Source organism: Anser brachyrhynchus (genome assembly GCF_964034855.1).
Source record: "Anser brachyrhynchus genome assembly, chromosome: 1".
Lineage (NCBI taxonomy): Eukaryota > Metazoa > Chordata > Aves > Anseriformes > Anatidae > Anser > Anser brachyrhynchus.
In genome coordinates, this window is record NC_137694.1 from 135725212 (window position 1) to 135752212 (window position 27001).

The 27001-nt window shown below is 35.5% G+C and overlaps 1 long non-coding RNA gene across 1 annotated transcript; it reads left to right on the forward strand.

The window, feature by feature from the left end:
• Nucleotides 1-19285: 19285 nt before the first annotated feature.
• Nucleotides 19286-26464, forward strand: LOC308199116. Its single transcript, XR_013954401.1, has 3 exons — nt 19286-20907; nt 25548-25597; nt 25919-26464. It is a non-coding gene; the product is annotated as an uncharacterized lncRNA (long non-coding RNA).
• Nucleotides 26465-27001: the final 537 nt, after the last annotated feature.

A 27001-nucleotide genomic window follows, 5' to 3' on the forward strand; every position in this document is an offset into this window, starting at 1 on the left:
TGCTTAGGCAGTTATTTCTAAAATTCTGGGTTAAATTAAAAGGCAAGAGCAATTTTGTGAAATCAGGAGCATATTAGTTGTAGATTTGAACTGTTTCTCTCATTGAGCCATCCAACTTATCATAACATCAGTAGGAGCTCTCTTCACTCACTAACGTGGATGCAGATGTCCTTTGCTACCAAATAATAAGGTATGTGAAAACATTCTGATAAGTTCACATCATTCTGAATGATCAAGGATGTTGAAAGCAGAATTTTCAATTTCTCTACTCCTCTTTCGAATCATTTTCATTGTTCTGGAGTGAATTTCTAATTGCCCTCTATTTTCCTTTCACTTCACTCTGAAAGAAATCTAGAGGGACACATATACACATCTGATACTTTCCTGAATGCTTTAAAGTTTTTACACCTGGATTTGTACTAGTATGCACTCTCCAAAAGAAAACTAGGTGAAAAGCTAGTTCTGCAAATCCAATTTCTCATTACGAGAACATATTGTATATTTTAACCATCTCTGTGGATTTTGGTAGCATTTTAAATGTTATTTACCATTGGTTGCTCTAAATACTCTCTACAATGTTTGTGATTAACTGATTTAATCCATTACATGATTTTGAATGAAATTTCAATTCTAACAAGACAGGCTTCTATGCATTTATAAAATTTACTAACCCAGTCTACTTATGGCATCTTTAAGTCACTCATCTTATTTTCAACCCAATTTAAGGACAGTGTCAAAAATAAAGATATCGTAAGCATGGCAAGGTTGGAAATTATATAAAAAACAACTAAACTTTTTGAATCTCATTTATCTGATGAAACTTCTTTGATGAATTATTTTCCTTCACTTTACATTGTTTAATTCTGCAAATAAACTAATTTAGATGGTCATCCAATTAGAAGCCTTTTTACCACTCTTAGGTATAATTAATGAAAAAAAGGTTTTCACTGGAAGTGCAACAATGTATTATATAGATATATACAGATTATATATACTTATTAAAGATTGCTAGACTTTAAAGTGTCATACAATTTTTGATTGCTGTTGAAGTTGTATATTATAATAATCATCATCCTCATTACATTGCTAAAAGTCTTCATTATAGCTTGGGCTTTTTTTGGACAATACAGGAATTGACAGCTACTCATTATTAAAATTCCTTGATTTATCAAGCTGTTGCCATTTACTGTAATTCTCTTATAGATGTGTTTTTATGGAAACTTGATAAAGTTAAAATCTAGGTGAGGGAGATTTTCCTCCCACTCTTACATTTTGCTTTGACACTCTGGGTGGGTTTGCTTCTTTCGCAGATAGGATCAGATAATTTATGTACAACTTATGTCATAGAAAATGTTGGATATTTTACGGTGTTGAATTAATGATTAATTAATGATCAATTAATGATGGAAGAAATATAAATTACTAAACAAATCACTTCCAAACTTTGGGATAGCACAACAGATTTTTAAATTGAGGTACAAACCCCTCCTCTCCACCTGATTAATACTACACTAAGTTAAAAAACATCTAAATACCATCAATTTGTCTTCACGTGTTCTGTAAATGTCTTGGAAAAGAATTAATCATACTTAGAGATTTTTAGAAAATTTTTATAGTATGTTTAGGAAGAAGAAAGAAACAGTTGTCTTCTCTCTGGCTAAAACCATATTAAATACCCAAGAAAAAGGGTGGATGTAGGTATTCTCATGAAGTTATCATTGTTATTGTCACCTTTTTATGTGCCAGCTTCTGTACTTGAGAGCAATTATTCAGATGATCTTCATATGCACATACCAAACTGCAAGTTGAGAGTCAAATTTGCTCTGTGTGTCATGAACTCAGAAGCTGGCTTTGTCTGTCCCTCCTTCAAGGTGGCTACACGTATAAAGTGCCCAGTTTTAATCAGGTCTTTGACAAATAAAACTGCTTCCACTTCAGATCAGGGCCAGGACTTAACTAATATGAATTAATGCATACCTACTGAAACCAATACTAATTTCTACTACTTGCAGCCTGGCTCCTACTTTATCCCAGCTTCACATTCATTTCCTGCTGACAGTGGCAGCAAGGAGTACACTCATTTGTCCTTTTTTTTTACCCAAAGTTGTTTCCATTATTTCCTATTCCAGTTCACTAAATAAATTTTCTTCTCTTTAACCACTTTTCTACTAGGAATTTTCCAGTACTCATATACATTAGTTCACCTTTCCAACTAATCCTTCCAGGAAAGTTCCACCTCAAATTCCACACTGGGAAATCAGATTTTCCAGGCAGAGATTTCAATTCACATGATATATGTGAATGCTGTCATGGAATAGTTTGTTGGTTAAAGCTCAATAAAACTTACTCCAAAATATAAAAACTTGAAATTCAGGATGTTTTTCTTTATCCTTATCCTTAAGTTATTATTTTTCTTAGAATACAGTTATTACATTTACATATTATTTTATGGTCATTAAAATTCATAGTCCACAACACAGTGGCATAGTGGTCCTGTTCTTTAAATGAAATGTGACATCTTGAATTGTTCAGAGGAATACAAAATATATATTAGATACTACAAAAAATGCATTAGTACACTTCTGGTTTGACAAAAAGAGATCTGGCTTTCTGAAACATATAGTTAGAATTACATAACTTAAAAAATACTATATAGTGGGATATTGTTGATTTTCATATTAGACAAAGGTAGTCTACTTACTATGTAAGGTAGTAAGACTTAATATGGCATCATTTGTTTTTTACAAGAAAGTAAGTCTATTGGAAACAATTACATCATCAGCATAAAACAGAAACAAATATAAGCACATTTTATTATGGTGACATTATCTGAAGATATTTAATTTATGAATGAGGCTGGTCTGAGAAGTTAGTGTCAAAAGCTCAGTTGGTGCAAACCAATGAACTATGCTGGTTTCAATCCCCTGTCCCTGTTCCTGTGAACTAACAGTCCATCTAGGTAGAACATAATTTACTGTCTACAGAAAGTCAAAAGGAAAGAAAGTGTTTATATCCCATTACAGCTTGAAAGATGTTGGTCTCAAGGTAATTCTTTGGATCAATTTTATCATTTTCACACTCAAAATATGGAGGATTGTTTATCATCTATACCCATTGACTAAGGCAAACAAATCTGATTTGTGCTGAAGCCTTAACATAGCTTTATGGTACAGTGAATGAACATGCCACTGCCAGTATGCAGTGATGCTGCTTTCAGGATGGAATAAGCACCAGTCTACTCTGAAGAAGGTGTGCAGCACATTCAGTAACAGTAAAAATAGTGAGCTGAACAATCTCACTCCATTACTTTGAATTGAATTCACTCTTTGTCCTCCCTCTGTATGGCTTGGTAATAGCATGGGCAAGAAGGAACACACATAGACACATTTAGTTACTTTCAGCATTTTTGCCAACAAGAATCATATTGCACCACGAGAGCTATTGCTTTAGACTCTACAACTGTAGGAGAGCCAATATGTATTGAAAGATCAATTTCTCTCCTAGAAAGGAGCCATTGTCACCTGGTATCAAAATGATGCATTAAAAATGCTGAATATTGTTTGCTTCTCTTCTTGATGGACAGCTTTTGCCAGCCTAGCAAACTATCCAAAGGCTGCTTATATCAACAGCAAGATTCAAATACATTCACATATTTAGACTAAAAAATCTGGAGCAATAATATTTTTTTTTCTTATAAAAAAAAACCAACCAAACAAAACTTTTTCATATGTACCATTTTCATGGGATCGGTTTAGGAGTAAAAAACTGGAAATTAACACATTTAGGCATTCTGAAATCTCTTTATATTCCATTCTTCGTGCAGAAGGCATGCTTGTAGAGCACCGAAAATCTGCAGAGATGATATAAATGGTCAACTTTCTGTTTATAGATTGCATGCAGACAGTCTTTAATAGGTAAATTCCAGAGAATTTCATGGTCTGCATCTCATTTTAATTAATTATTTTGTGCCCAGTGCCAGGACAAGAGGCAATGGAGAGAAATTGTAACGCGAGTTTCCCTCTGAACATCAGGAAGCACTGTGCTGTGCAGGTAGCTGAGCACTGGCACAGGTTGCCCAGAGAGACTGTGGAGTTTCCCTCCCTGGAGACTTTCAAAAGCTGCCTGAACTTGGTCCTGGGCAGCCTGATTTAGGTGGCCCTCCTTGAGCAGAGGGCTAGGCCAGATGAGCTTCCAGGGTACCTTCCGGACTCCAGTATAAAGCTCCAATTAGTTAATGACATGTAACTAGCAACTCTCTCTGCAAAATTTCACTGGACTGTTATATTAGAGTGTATTGGGCTTACGTGGCAAAGTTTTCATAGCACAAAGGACCGTGGAGCCAGCCTCTGTGAGAAAAGTCTAGAAGCTGCTCCAAGTGTGATAAGATCCAGCTCCAAAAGGCACCGGCCTCTGGCCAGAGCTGAGCCAATGAGCAATGCTGGTTACACCTCTGTGACAGCAGATTTAAGAAAAGGAAATTCTGCTGGGAATTCAACAGCAGCTAGGAAAAGGAGTGCGAAAATATGAGAGAACCAGCCCTGCAGCCCCCAAGGTCAGTGCAGCAGGAGGGCAGGAGGTGCTCCAGGCACGCAGCAGCACTTTCCCTGTGGGCTGTGGAGAGGCCCCTGGTGGAGCAGGCTGTCCCCCTGCAGCCCATGGGTCCCACACGGAGCAGATCTCCACGCTGCAGCCCGTGGAGGAGCCCCCAGTGGAGCAGGTGGATGTGGCCTGGAGGAGGCTGCGGCCATGGAGAGCCCCCGCAGGTGCAGGGCTCTTTTTTTCCCCCATATTTTCCCCTCTTTTCCTGCTGAAGAGGAGTGAGAAAGCAGTGTGGTAGGCAGCTAGCGGTTAGTCAAGTTCAACCCGCTACGGGAGAATAAACAAGATGAGAGCAAGGTTTTTTCCACAGAATTCTCCCTGTTCCACATTTTCACAGAACCATTTGACCAAGGAGGTCAGAGGGAGAAGGAGCTGGACATGTTGGAAGGCATCTTCAAAGTTTTCGGAACTCAAAACCTCGAGCTTGAATACTATCTGAGTAAGACTGCCAGGTTGCTAGAATGCTTTGAGAGTGATGACAGATTCATCCCTGAAAACTTCAAGTTTCAGTTAAGAAAATTATGTGCAAGCCGCATAAGCCATGAAGAAATAAAATGTTAAATAGCTATCAGATTTCATTTTAAACGTGCATATAATTTCAATTGTGTTATTTAATGTTGAAGAGCTTACAAACTGAGTAATTTCAAATGAAACATACATCTGACACCTAATAATAATGTGATTATACAATAGGAGATATTAGATATTCAAGTAGGAGATATTATTAGATCTTAAAACTAGAAGTCAGTTTTAAAAGAAATCATGGCCAACTGTGTGGTTTGGTCTGTTTTTAATGGTAAAATATGCTACTTTTAGTAGCATATAACTTTCTATTACCATGACACCATGGTATTAGAAAGACAAGTCCTCTTTATTTAAAGACCAAATCTAGTTATCTCTGCTTATAAAATCTTGGCTGTGCAACCTCTTCAATCTTTCTGTTTCCCAAGCTCCGTATGTTCCAGTTACACTTCTGATTTCCCAGTATCACCAACAAAAAAATCTCATGTAGGAAGAAAATGAAAAATCTGAAATAGTTTGTAAATGATAACAACCTCTTCACAGAGTTCAGAATAGTAGAATTCAATTAACACTTTTCACTTACTTAGTAATATGGTAATAACTCTTTCGATTTTGAGTGCTCCATTGATTTAGAAACTTCATGAATAATCGCCTGCTACAGAAATCTCAGACCATTCTTTATCTGTCTGGTTTGTATAAAATTAGATCAGATTAGCCATAGGGAATGAAGCCTTACACTTCTAGAAGGATCTGACAGACAATGTCTATCATTGTGCATGATTCAGTTCATAAGATTTTCCCTTCAAGTATGTATTACACACATACGTACTAGCTGAAACAATTCCACTCCAGGGATACCAAATTCAAACTTCATCTTCTGCTTCTTCAGTATGAATTACTTCACTTATTCCTATTATTACTGTAATCAATTCATTAGCTTCTTTGGACTCCAAATGTGATAAAAGATCCCCACATGATAAATTTGCTGTATTCTTCTCTCAAACAAATATAAATATAATTATACATACAACTAAACTATTATCCTTTTCTAGATAGAACCTAATAAACATGATGTTGATATTCCTAGCATGAATTATTTTTCTCTTCACAGTGTAATTAAAAAGTCAGTTACTGTATCATTACAAAGTCAGTTGCTGTTTGGGGAGAAAGCATTTTGGTTTTAAAGGTCAGACAATTGAAAATTGCATTCCTAAATTAAGAGCAGCATTTAGATCTGAAAGAGGATATTCCTCTACTGAAGTCATCCAAGCAGTTTGACTCCAGAGCATGTTGAATGTGAGCTCATTCAGTCAGGCTTCATGACAGACAGCAGTGGAGAAAAGCTAACAGACATGTTCGTGTTGCTCCTTTTAGTATCATCACCCTATTCCCTGGTTGTCTCAGGAGAAACCCACATCAGCTGACACTAGCAAATATTGCAGAGTAATACTGGCAAATCTGTGAAACAAACAAACAAAAACTTTGTGCTTCTCAGTCTCTAAAATGTATGCATTTTAGAGACTTGCTTTTGGCCTTAGTTTGATCCAACTGGCCTCTATTTTGCTTCTTCTGCTCTGTAACATGTACCAAGACACAGTAAATGGGGAGAAGCAAGAGATTTACTTCAGAAGCTCAGGTTTAACTTAAACATGCCTCCAAAAGGCAGAGAGGGATCTTCAGATCTCCTTATAGCAAGGATCAGATTCAGTGTTTCTCAATTCTCTTTACTACACAAGACTAACTGTTCTGACGAACAAGATGTACTCAATAACTGACATATCAGTTCTACCAAAATACAGAAAAAAACACATGTAATAGTCCAGAGAATGGGAATGTGATCTCAAGCACACAGTAAGGAGGAAGATGGTGAACCCCTGGAGATCTCATATCCAATACCTGTTCCTATGTGATCTATTTTAGGTACATATGTTTGGGGGATAAAATGCACAGGCAATCTGAAAAATGAAGTTAGGGTGCCCTCAGGTTGGCAGGTAAGCAGGTAGAAAAAAGGAATAGATCACATTTTCCATTCCCACATTGCAAGGTCATTACAATTATCAGCTCAGCAGAGGCCACACATAGCTACTTTCAGAAAGGAGTGTCCAAGCCATGGAAGGATCTCCTCTGAGCATGGAGCAGTGAGGAGTTCTCAGCTTGGAGCTTCCTCCCAGTGCATGGCATTTTCTATTGTCTTGGCTCAGCAGGTCTACTCTAAGGCTATTGGCCCTAAACTCAAAAGTACCACCCTTAATTCTGTTTTCTGAGCCGACATTTCAAAAATAAGCTGTTGCAAAGCCCAGTGTCATGCACCTGCATAATTCTTGGAGTTAGCCCTATCAGAAACTTGGCATTTAGGAAGAGGAACAATATACAAGCTCTGCAGCTAGAATGTGGTGTGCAGAGGAGGTTGTCACCCTGCCACTCAAAAATTCACTGAGAAATATGTACCTGTCTCCCTGTGGGCCCTTTCAGAGCTCTAGCTTATAAAAATAAGTACCTATCAAATATCACATCTCTAGAGACATCTTTGTAAGAGCTGAAGAAACTGGCATTCAATCACACTTCAATAAAATACTCTTATGGGCCTCATTCCCCAAGGATTAAATGGATGTTTTAACCCGCTTTCACCCTGCTAGGAAAAGGCATACAAAAACATACCAAACCCAAACTTCACATTCCTGTGTTTAGGGCAAAATAACTTCACTGTGCAAAACCAAAAAATCTTAACAGTCTAGCATTGTTACCACTTAAAACTGCAGTTACTTTCCCATTTTGACTGATGGTGTCTCTGATGTCCTAAACAAGCAACAGCTTAACTCTCAAAATTAAGCCGGGACATTTTAAGAGGATGCTTTTTGGGGTGGCTGTGGTGGGAAGTCAGTGGATGTGTTGTTGCGACAAAACAGCATATTAAATATAGCATATACAAGACTGCAAACTGAGGGGCAACGAAATGAAGGAAAGCTGATTACAACTTTCATACTACATACAGTCTCAGAGCTATACAACTATGAAAAGAGAAAACAGTGACAGCAGCTACGGGAACTGCTCGGCACTGCAAACCTTTTTCTGCAATATGACATGTAATATTAGGTGTCTTAATGAAAAATTGGTGTGTTGTAAATGTGACACAGACAGCTGAGACTTGCCTGTTAGGAAAGCCAATGGTTACTGAACTCCTAGATCATCTTTGGCAAAGGAAAACTTTGTTTCATTATTATTATTATTATTATTATTATTATTAATAATAATAATAATTTAATTGTTATTCTGAATGAAGTTTAATGCAGAAGCTCAACAGGTACTTTTTGAGAAAAAGGTAACAGCATCTAAACAAGCTGAGATTTCAGGAAGGATGATGGTTGTAACTGTAACAGTGAGGTCCCACTATTATACTCAGCTGTTAAATATAAAGACTGTGGAGATGTTGGGGTGTCCTGTGGGCTGCAAGGTTACGAAATATTGTATTTCCCTGGGCTATTGTCACAGGAAATTCTCTCACTCTCATTTCACATAGTTGTTAGAGAGCTAATCTTTTTTTTTTTCTGCACTGAATGCTTTAGCTCCAGCAGAGAAAAACATATTAGCTTATGTCTCACCAACCATATTAAAATCACAAATCATGTTTTGGGACCAGATGTACAGGCAGATTGAACATACTGGGGAATCACATATTTCAGAAATCTACACAAAGAGTTTTTGGAATCTGGGTACTACTCTCTTATACTCTCATTTTCACCACTATAACATCAATATTTTTTTCTCAAGGGATAGAGAAGCTGATTTTTATTATTATTTTTTTAAAATCATATTCTAGCAATTTTTCCATTTGCAAAACCCTATGTAAAACAGTATGTCTTAAACAAAACCTGTTTCCATCCATAGTCTCACTGAGAGTTTTGTGTCATCTGAAAGTCTGCAACCATCTGGCTGGAGCCATATGCATTCCCTGGGGTGTTCCAAGCTCCAGTTACCAAGCCAGAGCTAGGGACCTACCTGCAAGAGAAGGGCTTCATTTATTTCTGATTATACCAAGTGACTTTAGTCAGACTGTCTGGGATATTAACAGAATTGCAGATTTTGGCCTCAGGAATCCTGTTAATGTCTGACATTATTTACTTACTGAAAGTCTAACAGCCATTAACTCAAATTACTCTCTCTTTCACTTTGGCTTTTACAGAATCAAGGATGAACATAAATGGTGGTATACATCCAGTTCCTGAATCTACTTTTGGTGTTTGAATGAACTATTTATGTTGCCCTTATTTACTATCCCACTATTGGGATGGGTCATGCTTGGAGGGAGAAAAAAAAAAAAAAAAAAAAAGAGTAATCGGATTAAAAATCCATTGATAGTGTTATTTTATACATATATATATATGACATACATATATATACACATATATTTTTAATATATCTCTCTGTATATACTTATATGATATATAAATGAACAATAAAACCTACTTGTAGGTTATTTTCTACTGTAATCATTTGGGGCAGTAAAACCTTCTCCTGCGTTACATCCTGTCATATCATATGTATGATAAGATATTTACAAAGAAGCATTGCTATTTGAAAAATAATGTAATAGTTTTTCCATTCCACCTGGAAAAATCTCAGTGTGACATGAAGCTAATTTTTCTTCATTTTCTTGTCTGAACAGAAAGGTTATGGATGTAGGAAAACAAAACAAAACCGAAAAAAAAAAAAAAAAAAAAGAAAAAAAAACATAGTCCTGAAGGCTTCTTTGGCTAGCCTGAGACGGCACAACTGAAGGGTGTTTTTGCATGTGTAATCAAACTAGGAACCAAAGTCTAGAAAATTTCAGAGTGTGAAAAAGTAGAAGAAAATCACTCAACGCACAAGCTAAACCCAAGTCCTTTGCTGTCGTCTTCTTCAGGTCCTGATCAAAGAACTAATGCCCTGTGATTTCCTGCTATATGAGCTATTCTCTGCCTTGTGCAATATGGGAACCATTAGAAATGCAAACATGGGTTTCAGAAAGCTGTTGTGAATATACCTGTGTATCTCTTCATGATCACACAGGTGTTATTATCAGTTTGGATGCCCCACAATTTTATTAGAGAAATAATAATAAAAAAAGACAAAGGAGTAACATGTATGTAATGCCTTGATATAGTGTCTTTCATTGTATACCTGAACCTAAAGCAAGGGTAGTTACAAATTTCCACATTCCATTTGACAGAACTAAAGCACAGAAATACTAAATGGTTTGGTTAACATTACCTTGTGTAGCAGAAGTGACTGGAAAGAAAACCCAGTCACTTGACTGCAGCCTTCTGGTATATGCCTTAGAGCTGAATATGTCATGGTATTTCCAAAACACACAATGCAAAAGACTTAATAGAAGAAAGTTTCACTTTAAATAAAATAATATTTTTTTAAAGTTAGATTTAACTTTTTAACCAGTAGTTAGTTATTTACAAGGGTAGTTATTTATTTACAAATATTATTTATTTACAGTCTTTCACTACCTGTGGCACAGAGCATGAGAGAGTAAAGTAAGACTACCTTATGTGTACTCATGAAGTAGTGTTTACAGTGACAGAGGTAACTGTCACTTGATGGTGCTGTGGCTCCATGGTTGTTTCTTTTTTTTTCCAGCTTTTCCATATTACTCCATCTGAGACTCAGAGAGTAAATCTCCAGCAAACACAGATCTCAAAAGTTCAAATAAAGACCATAATATCAAATGTTCCTTTAACATGGAGCCAATCAATAGCAAGGCACACAGGCCTGAGGAGAAGATGTGTTTGTCTGTCAGTATATGGTGGGTGCTTGATGGACTCCTTGCAGAATTAATGCAGTTATATTCCAAGTATTAAATGCATAGAAGATACATAAGAAGATGAAACAGGTCATCTGAAACCAAGAAATGAAAACTGAGAGTATCCCCAACAATTTTCAGTCTGATTTTATGTTACTTTTTCTTGTGTTTTGACTTTGGCCCCCAGTGGTTAACCTGTAAAGCCGGATAGTGTGTGTTGTAACAGTGAATGGAAAATCTCACCCTTTAAGACATATGTAGCTACCAAAAATTTACACCTACAGGAAAAAAAAAATTATGTTTGACTTTAGAAGTTGTAAACCTACCTAGAATAACTCAAAAAATGACATTTTTAGAGGCAATTTGGAAAGAAGATTGACATTTTCAGTGAAGGTATGTACATAAAACCATGTTTAGATGTTAATGCACAGGTTTTCAGTAAGCCCTTCTCTCAAAGCCCCAAACATATCTTTTACCAAAATCAATATTATTTTTTTCTTGGTTATTTTTATTTGGAGATGAAAAAGAGGAGGCAGCTGGGCAAAATAAATATAGAATGTTTAATTAGTAACATTGCCCATCACTTCCATTTTTAAGACCCTGATTTTGTTTGTTTATAAGTTTGCCAAACTTCAGCCATCTGGACTGAAATTTCCCAGTCTGTAGCCTGATTAAAAGAAAAAAAATAATAAAAGAAAAGAAAAAAAAAGGGGGGGAATGAAATTATCCAGACGCTTTAGGGATTAGAATACAGGGAAGTTCTTTGTTCTACTGTTGTAAAGGAAAAAAAAAAATGATGATTTCCCTTTGAAAATTCTAGTCCTTTTTCTGCCTTTTTCTGCTTTAGTGGAAGGACTTGAAATGCAGTAGAGGGTATCATATCAGCACATAGAAGAAATGTGACTCTTCTGTATATGTTACAAAAATCTGTACAAATAGGTCAAATTTTAAAACTTTTTTTTGTTTGTTTTGTTTTAATATTGCAGTTCACACATGCTCTTTAAAGATTTTTTTTTTTAATTTAAATAACTGATATCTTTAAAGATTTCAGTCTCACCAGTCATGGTTCAATCTGTGGATAGAAAGTCCTTGAATTTACAGCTGGTCTCCTGTGGGCAACAAAAAGTGCCTATATTGATCATATTGGCATCATTTCCAGAAATCTTTGACATTTTTTTTTTTTCTTTCAGAGGAAACAAGTATAAACAGAATGGTAAAAATGAGGAGAAACTGAAACAAACAAACAAATAAACTAATAAACTGAGCGTTGAGATAGCTAAACCGAAAGAGAGAGAGAGACTAAGTAGAAGATTTTAGAATAAAGGAACAGAAAGGGTAAGAAAGGGTAAACATTTTAAGAAATGAAAGGATGAACCCATGAACTCATCACTGATTGAGTTCTCATCTCATCTGCATAGTTCTCATCAGAACATAAAATTGTACCTAAGGTTTCTCAGCTCCATCATGTCTCTGCTCTCAGTAGCTGTTTGCAAACATCACAGGCCAACTGTTCTCTCTTTAATCCTACTCTGCATGGCCAAGCACAGTGTCAACCTCTTATTCTAATAATTCAAGTGCTAAATATGTTTAGTGGAACATATTTATTGATGATTCCTATAACATAAAAGAGGACTTGTTTTCAAGGATGTGTTTTTGTCTGATTTAACCAAGGAAATTACATTATGGACCTCCCCCTCTCCCCAATTCTTGATGTTACAAAGTCAAGCATTCAAAAGAACTCAATGTTGCCTATATAATTAATGACTATATTATAAAGTTCACGCACAGAATGAGGTTTACAGTAACACCACGATCCTGATATTTCACTTTTTTTTTTTAATACTTAACTTTGCAGCTAGAAGAATATACTTTTAAATGAAGAAATTTAAATAAAACCTTCTTTATATACAACATCAGGAGTTATGAATTCTTTTGAGAAGAATTTTGGAGATGAAGCTTATCATAGACACTTGCAGTTTCTGCACATTTCCTGTGGAACACAGAGGTACTGAAACTGAAATCTATTTTGACATATATGTTTTTTAAGTATTCTCTTTTTCTTTACACACACACACACAAAAGGATTCTGTTCAGATTAGATATTGTATGGTAGCTGTTGACTGTTTTTGCTCACCTCATGATGCTTTTTCCAGTTTTATGATGCTTTTCCTGTTTTACAAGGCTATGGTCTAAAAGAGTTTTCTTAATGGGGAGAGGTATTCTGATGATTTGTACACTGAATAAGATCATATATCTTGACTTCGGTGCATACTTATGCATTTGTCAAATAGTGGCAAATCAGATTCTTCACTATTTTAAAGTTTCTCTACCAAAAAAATAGGAACAAGATTTACCTTTTCTTGTTGTCTGTTAATTATTTAGATTGTAGAAACATGTCAGTTCTTGATGTTCAACATTACCAAAAATTCACAAAGCTTTGCATACTTAAGTAATATAATAACACACATTTAATGCCTTAAACATACATTTAGTATCTTACATGGCATATTTTACATAAAAATAACTGTCATGATCTCTGGTAAGATTTCAGTGAAAATCAAAAGAATGCACAAAGGACAGGCAACAAAGAACAGACAGACACATTCAGAATACTTGCTGCAAGAAATGCAGAACACATAACTGATGCTTGTAATAATAATCAAACAGCAGATTCATGATGACAAGTGTAGGACCACAGTTATGAACAATATAATGAATAAAAAAACATAAAATACCCTTGATGTATAATGAAGAATATAAAGAAAGCAACAACAAAGAAGTAAAATGCTTAAACTGTGAATGTGCAACTAGTAACATAGCAAAATTAAGGATATAAAAAACTTGCTGGAAGTTGGCAGTTCAGAAAGGAAGAGATATTAACCTCAGGGTGATTTCCATCTGCTACACCTAACAAATTTGAACTAGTTGAAGTCAGGCAGTGTAATATAAGTATATGTGTAATAGATAAAGTTATAACTTAACCTTCTTTACACCTGCAAAGTGTATTATTAAAGAAGGTTTTATTTTACTCAGGAGAAAAATATATCTTTCTTTTTGCTATGGTTCTTTCTCTTATCTTCCATGCTAACACCTATGCATTTCCAAAACATCTAGTCATTAAGAAGTTGATGCGCTAATGAACTTACATTACTGTTGCAATGAATGATAATTAACAAATCAGTGTATAACAATCAGCCATCTTTTGATTCTGATGTTGGGTGTGGCTTCTAAGTGTTTCTATAAAACATATTAGTTCAGTAACGTCTTAAAAAAAAAAAAGCCTAAGCCTTCTGGATTTTAGTGTGTGGTGGTTTTTGTTTGTTTGTTTGCTTTTTTTTTTTTCCTTTAATTTACTTCTGACTTTATTTCATTTTTCAGTTAACTGAAATGTAGACGAGTACCTTTCAGGAAATGCATAGAAATGTATAGTAAGAATCCTCTACTACCATGAAAGTGTGTAAAGGTTGTGACATATTCATAATGGGAGCAAGAAACTGCATCTAGAATTTCAAGCTTAGCCCCTCTGTCCCCATACTCCAAGTACCTTGCTTTTAAGAATGGGAGAACTACATTAAGAGAGAGAGAGAGAGAGGAAAAAGAAACCACAAGCAAATTCTCCAAGCTTATCGAAGTAATATTGTTGCTTCTGGGTCCTTAACCTGACATAATGTAAAACCTTAATATTAAAACTTTATAGATATATACCTTTAACATAACTGTACTACAAGGATTCTATATACAATAACAGCTCTCTACCAAAAATTATTAAAGTATTCCATAATGGAAGAATTTATTTTCATTTGGTTTTTGCACTGTTAAAGCCAAAAATAGCAGTTGCAGTTTCATCTATTACTTGTAGTTCTGTATCTACTGCTGTACAAAGCAACTCAGCAACCAGAGTATTTTTAATTGATTAAAAAAAAAAAAATTACTTTTTTTTAATGTTAGGATTATTTATTTATAAATATTTGTGTTTAGTTATATAGTCTATATTACAAAGCCCACAAGAACTATCTAATTAATCTAAATTATAAAGATATACATTATAACTTTTTTAATCTCTGCTGCGAAGTGACATGAGTGGAAATGTGCTGCCACAAAAGCTAATTCGCCTATTTGTCATTTGGGTGTATTTATTTCAGAGACCTCTGTCATTTGGAGGGCAGAATAGAGAAATGAGAACTGGCCATGCCCAGCACAAAGTGTTGAGGGCTTTCTAGTACAGCATCTGCTCTGTGTTTTATAGCAAAAAAAATAAAAAAATAAAAAAAATAAAAATCTGAAGTCATTTGTACACACATTCACATTAAAAAAAAAAAAAAACAGGAAAGCACTAAGCACTTCAGCAGTCAGATACATTTGTTGTTCTTTGATTGTCCCACAAAAGAGAGAGATAAGTGGCTGTTTCTCCTAAAGCTGTTTTAGAGCCGGTTTGGCAGAAGTCATAGCAAAATGTAATCCCAGTACCCTCAGAAACCCTTGATCCTGACTGCTGGACCTGGTGGGACTGATGTTATCACAGCTGCAAATAGTCAGTGTCATTTGTATCATGTTCTGCATCCACAAAGTTCTGACACATATTGGTTTATCATTTATGCTTACCTGCCACAATTAGCCTATACTGATTTTGACTGGGATAGAATTAATATTCTTCACAGTAGCTCTTCTAAAGCTATGTCTAGGATTTGTGACAAAAACAGAGTGATAGCACACTGATCATTTAGTTGCTGCTTATCAGTGCTTGCACAGTGTCAAGGATGTTTCAGCTTCTCATGCTGATCTGCCAGCAAAGAGGCTGGGGTGCACAAGAAGTTGGGGGGGCACAGCCAGAACAGCTGACCCTGACTGACCAAAGGGATATCCCATACAATGCAACGTCACGCTCAGCAATAAAAACTGCATTACAGAAAAAGGAGGGACTTTCAGCATGATGGTGCTTGTCTTTCCAAATAACCATTACTCATGATGAGCACTGTTTTTCTGGAAATGGCTGAACATCTTCCTGCTGGTGGGAAGCAGAGAATTAATTATTTGGTTTGCTTTGCTTGTGTGCACAGCTTTGGCTTTATATAGAAAACTGTCTTTATCTCAACCCATGAGTTCTCACACTTTTACCTTTCCAATGCTCTCCCCCAACCCCTCTGCATTGGACTGGGCAAGCAGATGTGTGGTGCTGAACTACCTGCCAGGTTAAACTAAAACATAACCATAGCATATGTTTTATTGGACTGCAAGGCTATGCTCTTACTCCTGCACCCCATAATAAGCTCTATCCCCCTTTTGTGAATAGCCCCCTTCAATCTGCAAAACTCTCTAGGTTGGCTTCCCTCAGAGGGTTTCACACCAGGGCAATGAGCTGATTAGTCTTTGACTGTCTAAGGAGTAGCTGATTCAGGTGCCTCCACTTGCCCTCACCAGATTATGGGGGTTCCTCTACCTATCTCTGCTTCTTTTATTTCCCCAAAACTTTGTGTGAAACTGCATGTTGCTGTACATGAGAACTGAAGTCCATATCGTGTATAAAGGTTAGGAACCATCCTCCGTAAACATGAAAAGGTTGCACCTCCTGCTATTATTTGCCTAAGTAGTTAAACATCCTTTTGTTTGTTTGTTTGTTTTAATATCTTGAATATATTTTATATATAAAGGGCTATCTCTTAATCCAGGAGACTAAATGAAGTCCCTTCAACAAAATAATTAGACTACAAGCTTGGACTGTTACACTCACAGATAAAAGAAATGAAGAATTAGAATCAGAAATCAACCAGTCAACTATATTAAGAACAGAAGGGAAGGGGAGAATATTGACCTCTTGCAACAGCATTAGATTTTTTTTTTGTTTGTTTATTTTGTGGTAGGAGAGAGAACAACATTGCACTATGCATGATGGAAGCAATTAGACTAGGCACACTAGAACCATGTTTGGCAAGTATAAAAGATCCTCATTTAAGTCTGCTGAACACCATCAACCAGGTAACAGAAAGGCTGAAATAAATAGAAGAAACAACAAGTTTCTGTTTTCTTAAGAAAACTGTTTGACATTCAGTCTTGTGAAGCTACCTGAACAACCTAGAAAATGGTAAGTGGATTGCAGGATTCAGACTGAATATAACTGAAGGGACTTAATCCAGTCCTGGCTTGTATGTTTTTTGACATGGAAAAATGCTTTCATCATGGGAATCCCTGAAAATGTATCATTAACGTCACATAGTCCAACCACAAGTTCTCATCATTTTTATTCACTCACAAATGAAGTCCAAATCCTAGATTTTAAAATTTATATGCATTTTTTGCAGCTTCATAAGAATTAATATGAAACCGATTTAAACAAACAACTTGTGTAGAGGAAACCAAAGGAGAAAGGTAAGATTCAAAGAGTAAGACAGTCAACAATCAGAAAGGATGTTGTCGTTTTAGTAGTCTGGATATTTGCAGCCTTCTAGTCATCCAGCTGTGTTGTTTTTCCAGTTTATAATTTAGGTAAGCAACCACATTACTGTTACCACCTGACAAAATCACCACAATTTGCCTTCCAGATGATACTTCAGCAAATATATAGCCAATAAAACTTTCTTCATGTACCGTGCTGTTATATTCTATTAAAATGATTTCTGTTAGAAAGTGGATATTATCGTTATGTCAACTCTAATGACATATAATGTGATAGAAACTAATATGATGTAAGTGATAGCAGAGGTTTTTAGTTTTACCATAGATCAGTAATTAATGCTCAGTATGCTCAGTAGTATGAAATGGAGGAGCTATAGCTCTAGTGGCCTGTATTTTCATCTTATGCTGGATTCATTCCAAAGGCTTCATCTTGCTATGAATTTGGACTGGAATAATGAAGATGGCCAGATATAATGTGAGTGGACTGTAGAAACAGATGTACCTTTTCCATGCCAAGGTGGTAGACAGGAAACCTGGGAGAAATTTTTGGTCTTTACCAACTAACTCGGGGTTTCCAAGTACTGAGAGATTTTATGGTAGCATTCCTTTAGGAAAATAGAGAAAACACACTAGAGGTGATTATACATGCTTAAAAAATTACTTAGAACCTGTCAGTGTTAATACTACTACTACTAGAACCACTACAGTGTTACCTACCCAGCCAGTGTTACTTCTTAGCTTTGGTGTAGAAACTTTTCCCAAACTGAAAAATGGTTGACATCTAACAAATCCCAGAACATTCCAGTTAAGACCCAGCCTCTTCCCACCAAGTCCCAAAACAAATGAGAAAAGGCAGATCTTATCTATCCTTATTAGTAAAATAAATAAATAAATCCTGCTGCTACGACTGACAAAGTAAGTAAATTACAGATAAAAATATTCTTAGGCTTCCATTCTTCTCTTCCTTCATAAAGTGTTTTGACAGACAAAGAAGTTGGCTTTACTTTCAATAGAACATGCATTTATTTCAGTTAGACTGTTTTTCATTTGTACAACAAAAGGGAATTGTATTAAATGTTTCCTTTAAAGTATTTTATTTTAAAATACAGGTTCTGGATTGTATTTAATAGCAAACTGGAGGTAGGCAAAAACATCGAACAGCTCCATAAAACAGAAATTGGAAACTGCTGTGAAATTGTATCTAATGCAACAGCTCTCCATGCATGCTAGTCACAAAACTGAGTATTAGATCAGCAGATTTGCTCTTTTGTCTTCTTAAAGGGCTGTGAGCACAGCAAGCAGTAGTGTCAGTGTTTGCTCTGAGGCATAAATCACTGTGAAAACATCTTATTCTGATAAGCTGTTTCAGCCCACAAAACGTCCTCAGGTATCTTGTGTGCCTTTTGTTTAATTGCATTCTGGTTTCTCCTTAGTTAAAAGAGTTTCAGGTAATGAGATACCTGAATTTGCTATTAATCCAGTGCACTGATGACCTGTAGTAACTAAGTTACTCTCTGAGAAAAGAATGAGGAAATTGAGGGATATACAGGACCCCACAATAACAGAATGCTTTTGTTCTGTTTAGTCTGTTCTCTACTGACAATATTGTCTATTATCTATTTAATCTTTTGATGCATGCATAAGCAATGTGTGTATATAGAGATTTGTGTACAATTATATATATGTATATAATGAGGTATAGATTTGGTACTGTATCTAACGGTTTACAACAGACATTATTTTGAAAGAGTGGTCTATAGAATGGTAACTGGAATACTTGGTATATTCTGTGCCTTCCATAGTACAGGTTGCATGGTTGTTATTCTCTGAAGAGAGACTTCTGTTTGGGTATAGCATGAGATGAACATTCTTGATGGCTCAGGACAGAATATCTGCACTCAAATTACACCTATGTTTTTGAGCATTTGAGGTCTATTTAAAATTTTTGCTCTGATTTTTGTTATAGTCAATAATAAAAATAATTTTAGAATAATTATTGCTCTATAGCAAATCCTTAGAAAAAACTGATGGTTTTCTGCAAACCTGAAAGATGCTAGATGGTTGACAAAGATACTGTCTAACATGCAGTTTGCTTTCAGAAAACTGCAAATGACAGTGAATAGATGTTACTAAGCTACTTTCAGATTGGTTTCTTTCATGTATCATGATGAATGTCGCCTTCTGCATTAGTACACACATTCTCAGATGTCTGAAATAGTCATAAACCAGGAAGCAATATGAATGTTACAAAAATATTACACTAGATGGACAATGAATCTACTCCATACAGCTGTTTCTGTTTTTGTTTTCTTTAAACCTAAATGTGATGTGGTACAAATCCTGAGTTTGAGTTTAACCCCCCTGCACCTTTCGTCCTGATAAAAAATCACATCTCTAGCTGCCCATTTTCTGAATCCATGTGCATGCTTGTCTCTGTTTTTCTTTCCTTTCAAAGTCATACATTGCTGTCTGTAATTCAGACAAAGCAGATAGGAATACAGAATCATTGCTTTGTGATTTAAGTCATTGTTTTATGATTTAAGTGACTACAGGTTCCAAATATTTTTAAATTAAAGGAATCCAAGAAACTGCCTACCTTTATCAAGTTATATTGCACTCTCAGTTTTCCGAAAAGTTGATTACTAGAATAAGTCTCCTTATGGCGATGAACAAGCTATTCTTGGCAAAATAATTAAATGATTAAAACTTATTTCTTCTTGTCAAACAAAACCAAAATATATTAATCTCAAAAAAGATTTTTTTTCTCACTGATTTTTTTTTTTAAATCTCTATTAGATATATCTGTCTTCTATCACCTTTTGTTGTTGTTGTTGTTGTTCTGGAAGACTGATTGTCTCATTTGCCTTGCCTTGCATATGATGTGCCTTGGATGTGATACAGCCTTCACCTGAGTGTCCTTACAGTTACTACTACATTTGCTGATCAAGGAACGTTATAATGGAACAGATGTTTTCCATCCAGTTTAGTAACTTTTCTACAGTAAAGTTGTTTACACTGACCAAAACTAAGTGAATCATAGATGGTGAAATATTTTCCCCTGTAGGTGATATTAAGGTCACCTGCCTCCAGGACGATCTCCTTTCATTTCCCAGTAAATGTCAGATTATGAGTTGGGACAATAGATTTTGTCTGGTTTTGATTGTTGTCTGGTTTCCTCTGTTGGGGCTAATTTGTAAACGCACACAATTTTCCTTGTAAAGATTTTTTTTTTTTTAATTGTATACATTTTAATTTCGTTACACTTGTAACAAAAGCCAAAACTACACATCCTTTCTTGGCTCCCAATACTCCATGAAAGAATTTATCAGCCCCAGATCATCACTTTGTTGTCCCTGACAGTGAATGGCTGAGGATGAGCATCATCTCAGATCTGCCAGCTGGATGACTCTCTTGTCTATTTCAAGGAAAGTAACCCAGGTTAGTTTAAAACATTTAGATAGGACTAATGCCACGTTATTAAATTTGATTGAAAGTTTATGGAGCAGATCAGTGGAAGACCATAACCTCCAAAAGGTGGGACATGGCAAGAGAATAGAGGCCAGGACTGATAACCTCTCCAGCGGCACACTGGAACTTTAGGAGGACATGTATGTATATAGTCGTACAGAGATTTTTTTATTATGTTTCTTGATGTGATACATTTATTTGAGATTGTTAATGAAAGCAGACCCTAGGGCTCTCCCTCCTTCTGGTCACTGGAGCTACTGATTTCCATGCTTACATTACAGAATGTGAAACGATGAATTACAGAAGTACCTATACTTCACCCACTATTCCTCACGGCAAGCAGGAAAGGTTTGCATTTTACAGGCGATGAAAGAACAGCACCACTGCCATTTCTTCAGCATTTTTTTCTGCCCTGGAAATCGGTGAGAATACATTATTAGTCTCTGCAGCAGCAGGACCAGAATGTTTTTCAGCTGGGTAACCATACCCATTTCATCATAGTTCTCTCTTTTTAGTTGCTCAGCTGGTAGCAGAGCATTAACAGCAATTTACATTTCATCTCATCGCTGATCGATCCCATTCACCCAGTTAACACCTCTGCCACAGAACAATGGAGATATTCTCTGAAATATTGTTCTTGGCTCAATAGGATCGATTAAATATAAATGCCTGTTACTGTTCTGTGTTTCAGTGTGTCTGGCTAGCTGCTAGCTCTCAAACTGTCTAAAATTGTATAGTGCACCATCACAATTTTTTCCCCTTTTACCTGAAAATGAAAAAAAAAAAAAAAGAAAAAAGGAAAACAGAGTAAGAAATAAGTTTTCTCGTATATTTCTAGCAATTGCTTTTGTATGGCACCTTTGATAAACAACAATTTTGTATTCTGGGGATTCATGGTGGTGCTATTCAAATATGCTTTGTAAACAAAGGGAGGTTTGGCAGGGATTTCCTGTTCTCCTTGTTTGACAGTAATCAGCCAACCTAACGACAGCCACTTCACCTCCCATTCTTCTGTAAGCTAATCAGAAGTTACATATATCATAGAATCATAGAATCATTAAGGTTGGAAAAGACCTCCAAGATCATCAAGTTTGCATCCTGGTAAAAGGAAAGTAAAAATATTAGTGTGTGCCTAGGGGGTTTCATGAAAGTTAAACAACCATGTGTTAGCTACAATTCTTTAGGCACTGCTCAGTGTTAGAAACACATATATTTCAAAGGTTGTATGGCAATGTCTGCTGAGAATATTCCTCAAGATTTCTTGGTGTACTGCTTTAACCACTAGTCCACATGAGAGTGAGCTGAATCTCCACCTTATTCTGGACCCAGCTTTTTAAAGTCAGAGGAAATCATACTTACTATTTCTGTGCCTGGCTGGCAGGATGGAAAATAGCACACTGGGTGAAGTGTCAGCCTTTCATATTGCAGCACACACGGACTACTAGGACCTGTAGAAGGCACCACACAGAAGCCATCTCCAGATGGAAAAAATTTCCAGATGGAAAATTTCAGTTGAGCAGAAACATCTATAGAAAGAGGTTGCTTCTGAGTAGTGGTTCACAGCTGGCTTTTGCGATCTTAGCATGTAGGAATGGTAAAGTTTGCCTAGGTCTCAGAATTAATTTATGTTTCTGACAACCTCAGAGTAACAGTCCACCAAATGTTTGCTCAAGTGCCTCCTAGCCTTGTAATACTACAAAGTCTTCAAGGATATATACCATTACTAACGAAACAGCACGTGGAGGTATCTTCAATGTTGTTTAAATGGTGACTTCTGAAAGTAACTGCACTCAGACATCCAATGGGATCCAGAGGCTAGATACTCATTGCCTGGTCTCATCTACAGTTTCCTCTGTAAGCACAGATATCTCACGGTTGAGAGAATACCGCCACCAGCTGGTGCCTTGAACAAAGTGGTTAGAAGATATGCATATGATTTTTATATTCAGTAGCCCAACATTCAGATGTAGAACATTTAAGTCTAGTTCCGTTCTTTAATAATGTGAGAAGCAAATTGTTGACCCAAAGGTGAAGGCAAAACTCTGGCTTGTTTCCCCAAACACAGTGCTTGGCTGATATAGTCTCTGTGCTCCCCTCCTTTCTTGCACTGAAAGCACTTGTCATGTCTACCATCATCAGTGTTTTCATCTGTTTTCATTTGTTGTAAAGTCTCCAATTAAAAAAGACCTCCTTTTGTGTTTTGGAGCTGGTAATTAACTTGGGATAGTTAAGTTACACAGTAGCACTGATGGATCTGTTTGTATCTGAGCATCTTGCATTGAGCAAGCACGCAGACTGCCTCTTCTTCCCAGTGTCCAATTGGGCTTTCTGGTAGTGTCATAACGGTTCTGTAAAGTCAATGATTCATTGAAGCTGGGTCTTGGTAGCTATCTATTGGGAAAACCTATGATATAATAATGCACGTGGGACACTCATTAACAAGTAGCTAGTTTAATCTGAGATTATTTTGTCTTTTCTTGAACACCAACTGTTACTAGAGTACTTGCAACATATCAAGTCTTTTTTTGAAAGCATTTCATTTGAGCAAGGTGTGACTTTTTGATACATTTTGATACTGCTTACAGTTTCATGTTCAGAAGCCCATTTTGCAGACAGAAATTGGCATAAATAAATAAATAAATAAAATAAAATCATCTAGGTGCTTCATTTTATAGAAATGATTGTTACATCATTGAAAACCCAGAAATCACATGGAAAGTTACTCCAAAGTACATGACATTTTGTGTAAATAAAACCTTGTGTTGTTTTTCATCTGTTTTGGCCGTTTGAATTGTGGGGATTTTTTTTTGTTTTGTTTTCCCCTGTTGGACCACTAAGAGTTGCTCTGGTATCACTCATTCTAAGTCTGAAAATATTAATGGCTAATTTATGAAGTTATAAACAAATACTTAAGTTTTCTTCATTTATGTAACTGAGAGTATAGAGATAAGTCTTAATTGCTAAAATATAAGAAGTGCCACAGAAGAATCAATTGTTATTGTACATAAAAACAAAATGTGTGTATTTGCTATTACTAGCTACAATATAAATGACTTTTATTCTAGATAAATTGTCCATTTTATGTCTAAAATATATTGGTCCAGTAACAATGGCAATTAACATTCTTTTATCTAATTTATTATCTAATTTTTGTATTTCACAAAATTCTCGTTTCAGAAAGTCATGATAAAGACACAAACTGAGTCTAAATTTTGAGCAATTTCCTATTTTGGCATGCCAGCTATCTTAAGAATGTTGTATTTTTGCAGTACTGGAATAATACAAAAATGAGAAGTCAAGGGAAATCCATAATGCTTTTGGCCATTTCATGCTTTTAGAATAATATACATTTTCGTTTGTTAGACCTTCTTGTTTGAAAGATCCAGGGGGGTTGTTTGTTTGTATTCTGCAGTGTTTGGCACAATGAGGAAATGACCTAATCTGATATGTTAGAAAGCAGAAAATTCTACTAGACAGCCATAATGAGGAAAAGTTAATGTGATGTCTTCACAGAGAGTAAAAGACACAATCCAGAAAAAAATGTACTAGGCAAGTTCTTATTTCAGGAAGCTCTCTTTTTATAAGAAGTATAATTACATTTTTTTGTAGCTATACACTCATGCATATATTAGCAGAATTATTGAAAACTATTTGGGGCTTAAAAATAATAGTATTTGCATATGTATTCCTATATACAGAACCACAGTGTTCCTCTTTCCTGGGTCTTTACACTTCTAAAGGCAAATAAACTTGAAAAAAACCATGACATTTTTAATGCATGGGAGCACAAGGAAATAACTAAAAGGGAGAAAAAGGAACTGAAGATAGACATTCTCTAGGTCGTATGGAACATTTTTGCCTTTCAGCACTGAAGTGTTTGTCATAGTGGCCATCACCACCAGCAGCTGCATGCGTTAGGCTGAGTAAACTGCAGCACAAAAACCACAAACAGGTTTCACTGACTGAAGCTTTTAACTCACCACCACTGATGTTTCAAACTTATGAAAGATCTTACCTTTTTACTGTGAACTGAGTAATTAGCATTAGTGGTTTTTTTTTTTTTTCAGTCAGCAAAGCAAAAAAGTATAGAAAGGAATTAATATTCAATAACAGAATTTGATCTGATAATTTGCTTTTAAACCCTCCCATCTGTGCAACCAATAATCACAACTGGTATAATTATCCAATCGTTCTTCAGTATGTAGCACTCTTATTATTGTAAACAAAACACTGTGTTAACATTAATTGCTTTTTAATGATGCCTTTTTTTACAACGGTTACAAAACATCCATACTAAAATTAACAACTTGGAAATGAATGTTTTCTCTACACTAGTCCCACCCACTCCTTCCACCTGGCTGATGGGGAAGTGGAAATCATATCTGTGGCCTTTCAATCCTTCCTTATAATGTTTCAAAACTATTTATCTGTTTTTATTTTCAACCCCAGATGAACTAGAAATATGATATCACTGTTTAAATGTGTTGATTTTATTTCAAGGTCCCTTCCAACCTTGCCCATTCTGTGATATTTTGCTGTTTCATTATGACTTTGCAGTATGGCTTTCTAGCCCTTGTAATGTTTTCTTTAATTTTCTTTTTTGCAAAGAACAGAGGACAAAATCAGTTAATTTGTTAGCTTGGGCACTATGTGTTCTTCCAGGGCAAACAAGATATTCAGGACCACCACTTTCTGTCCTGGTGAGTATTTTCAGTACATTTGTGTATTATTGTTCCCATCCTTTGCATTTTATTTATTTATTTCTCTCCCTTCTCTTAAGCTTCTTAAAATTACCAGTAACAAGGAGATTCTAAGCAGGAAACGATATAGGTAAACAGCTCTAATCTTTCATTATGTTTACATTTCCATTTTCATTAACACCAGTTAATGCTATGATTTTGGTTCTGCAAAGTACTTATTCAAGTAATAATAAATAATAATGTAAAAGCTAAAGATAATAAATAAGATAATTCAATATCTAATATTAAATATCAAGTATTAAATACTAATTTAATAATTTAATAATAATAAAGATAATAATTTAAGATAATTTAAAGGTACTTTTGTAGTTTATAGACCATGAATGTTTTTTACTTCAATAAAAATCTGGTCCACTGATCATCTTGGAGATGGTATTTTCTTCTAAAACAGAAACAAACCTAACATCCAACAAAAATTACCTAAAGCCTGGAGGTGACAGAATTCTCTGTAGAAATTCATGGAAGACAAAAGCAAGTATTCGTTTCATGTGTCAAAAATATTTCTTCCACTTTATCATATACAATTTTTTATGTAGAAAACATTTTTTTTAGATATGTTTGACTAGTATCAAATTTCAAATAAGAAATTGCTTTACAGTTGCTTGAAGTGCTATTCCAGGATTTGCTTTCTGCTAATTGCAACATTACCACAGTCTCCCTTGCTGTTCTTCAAATATCAGTATATCACAGATTTTTCCAAAAACCTTTAGTAGACTATAAAGCTAGTATTCTCTTAGTCTATTTGATTACAAATCTATCCCACTAGACCAAACATATAAACAAACGAACAAAACTATTTCAACACAGTTGCTCATATTCATCCTTCTTTCTCCATTTGTCCCAGCCAATTTGAAACACTTGACTATGTTGCTTAAGCTGTAAACTTACATATGAGGTTCATTTCATAAGTACGACAGAGAGAGAGAGAAAGAGGAGATCTTCACTGACCCGTGGGAGTGTTTGAGTGCCCACCTGAGGTTATAGGGAGTGAGTTTTCTCTCTATGTCGTTTCCGCCAAGGGTCTGAAACTTAGTCCAGTTAGGGCCCAGAGTGTGAAAAAAAAATAAACACAGAGTTAACATTGTGATTAGTGTAATTAACCAGAGTCTGTGAGGGAAAGGATATTCCTTTTATAAAGAAAAGTCTCTGAATCTGAGTCTTTGAATTTGAAATCTAAATTTTCCTACATGTTAACTTTATTGTTGAGAAATTCTTTAACCTTCTCTGGTAAATGGAGACATATGAGCAGCTCTAAAGGATTAGATGAAAAATCATACCAGAACATTCATATATATCTCTATTAAGTGTTCAGAGAATTCAGAGAGGGTCATTTCCCTTGCTTTGTGGAAATACTTCTGTAATATCATTCTGTTGTGTCCTGAAAGTCATAACTGTGACCCTTCTGGTGAAGGTAAAATGGTAATTTTGACTTTTTTTCTTTAATTATAACATAGTATAATACAATCACATGTTA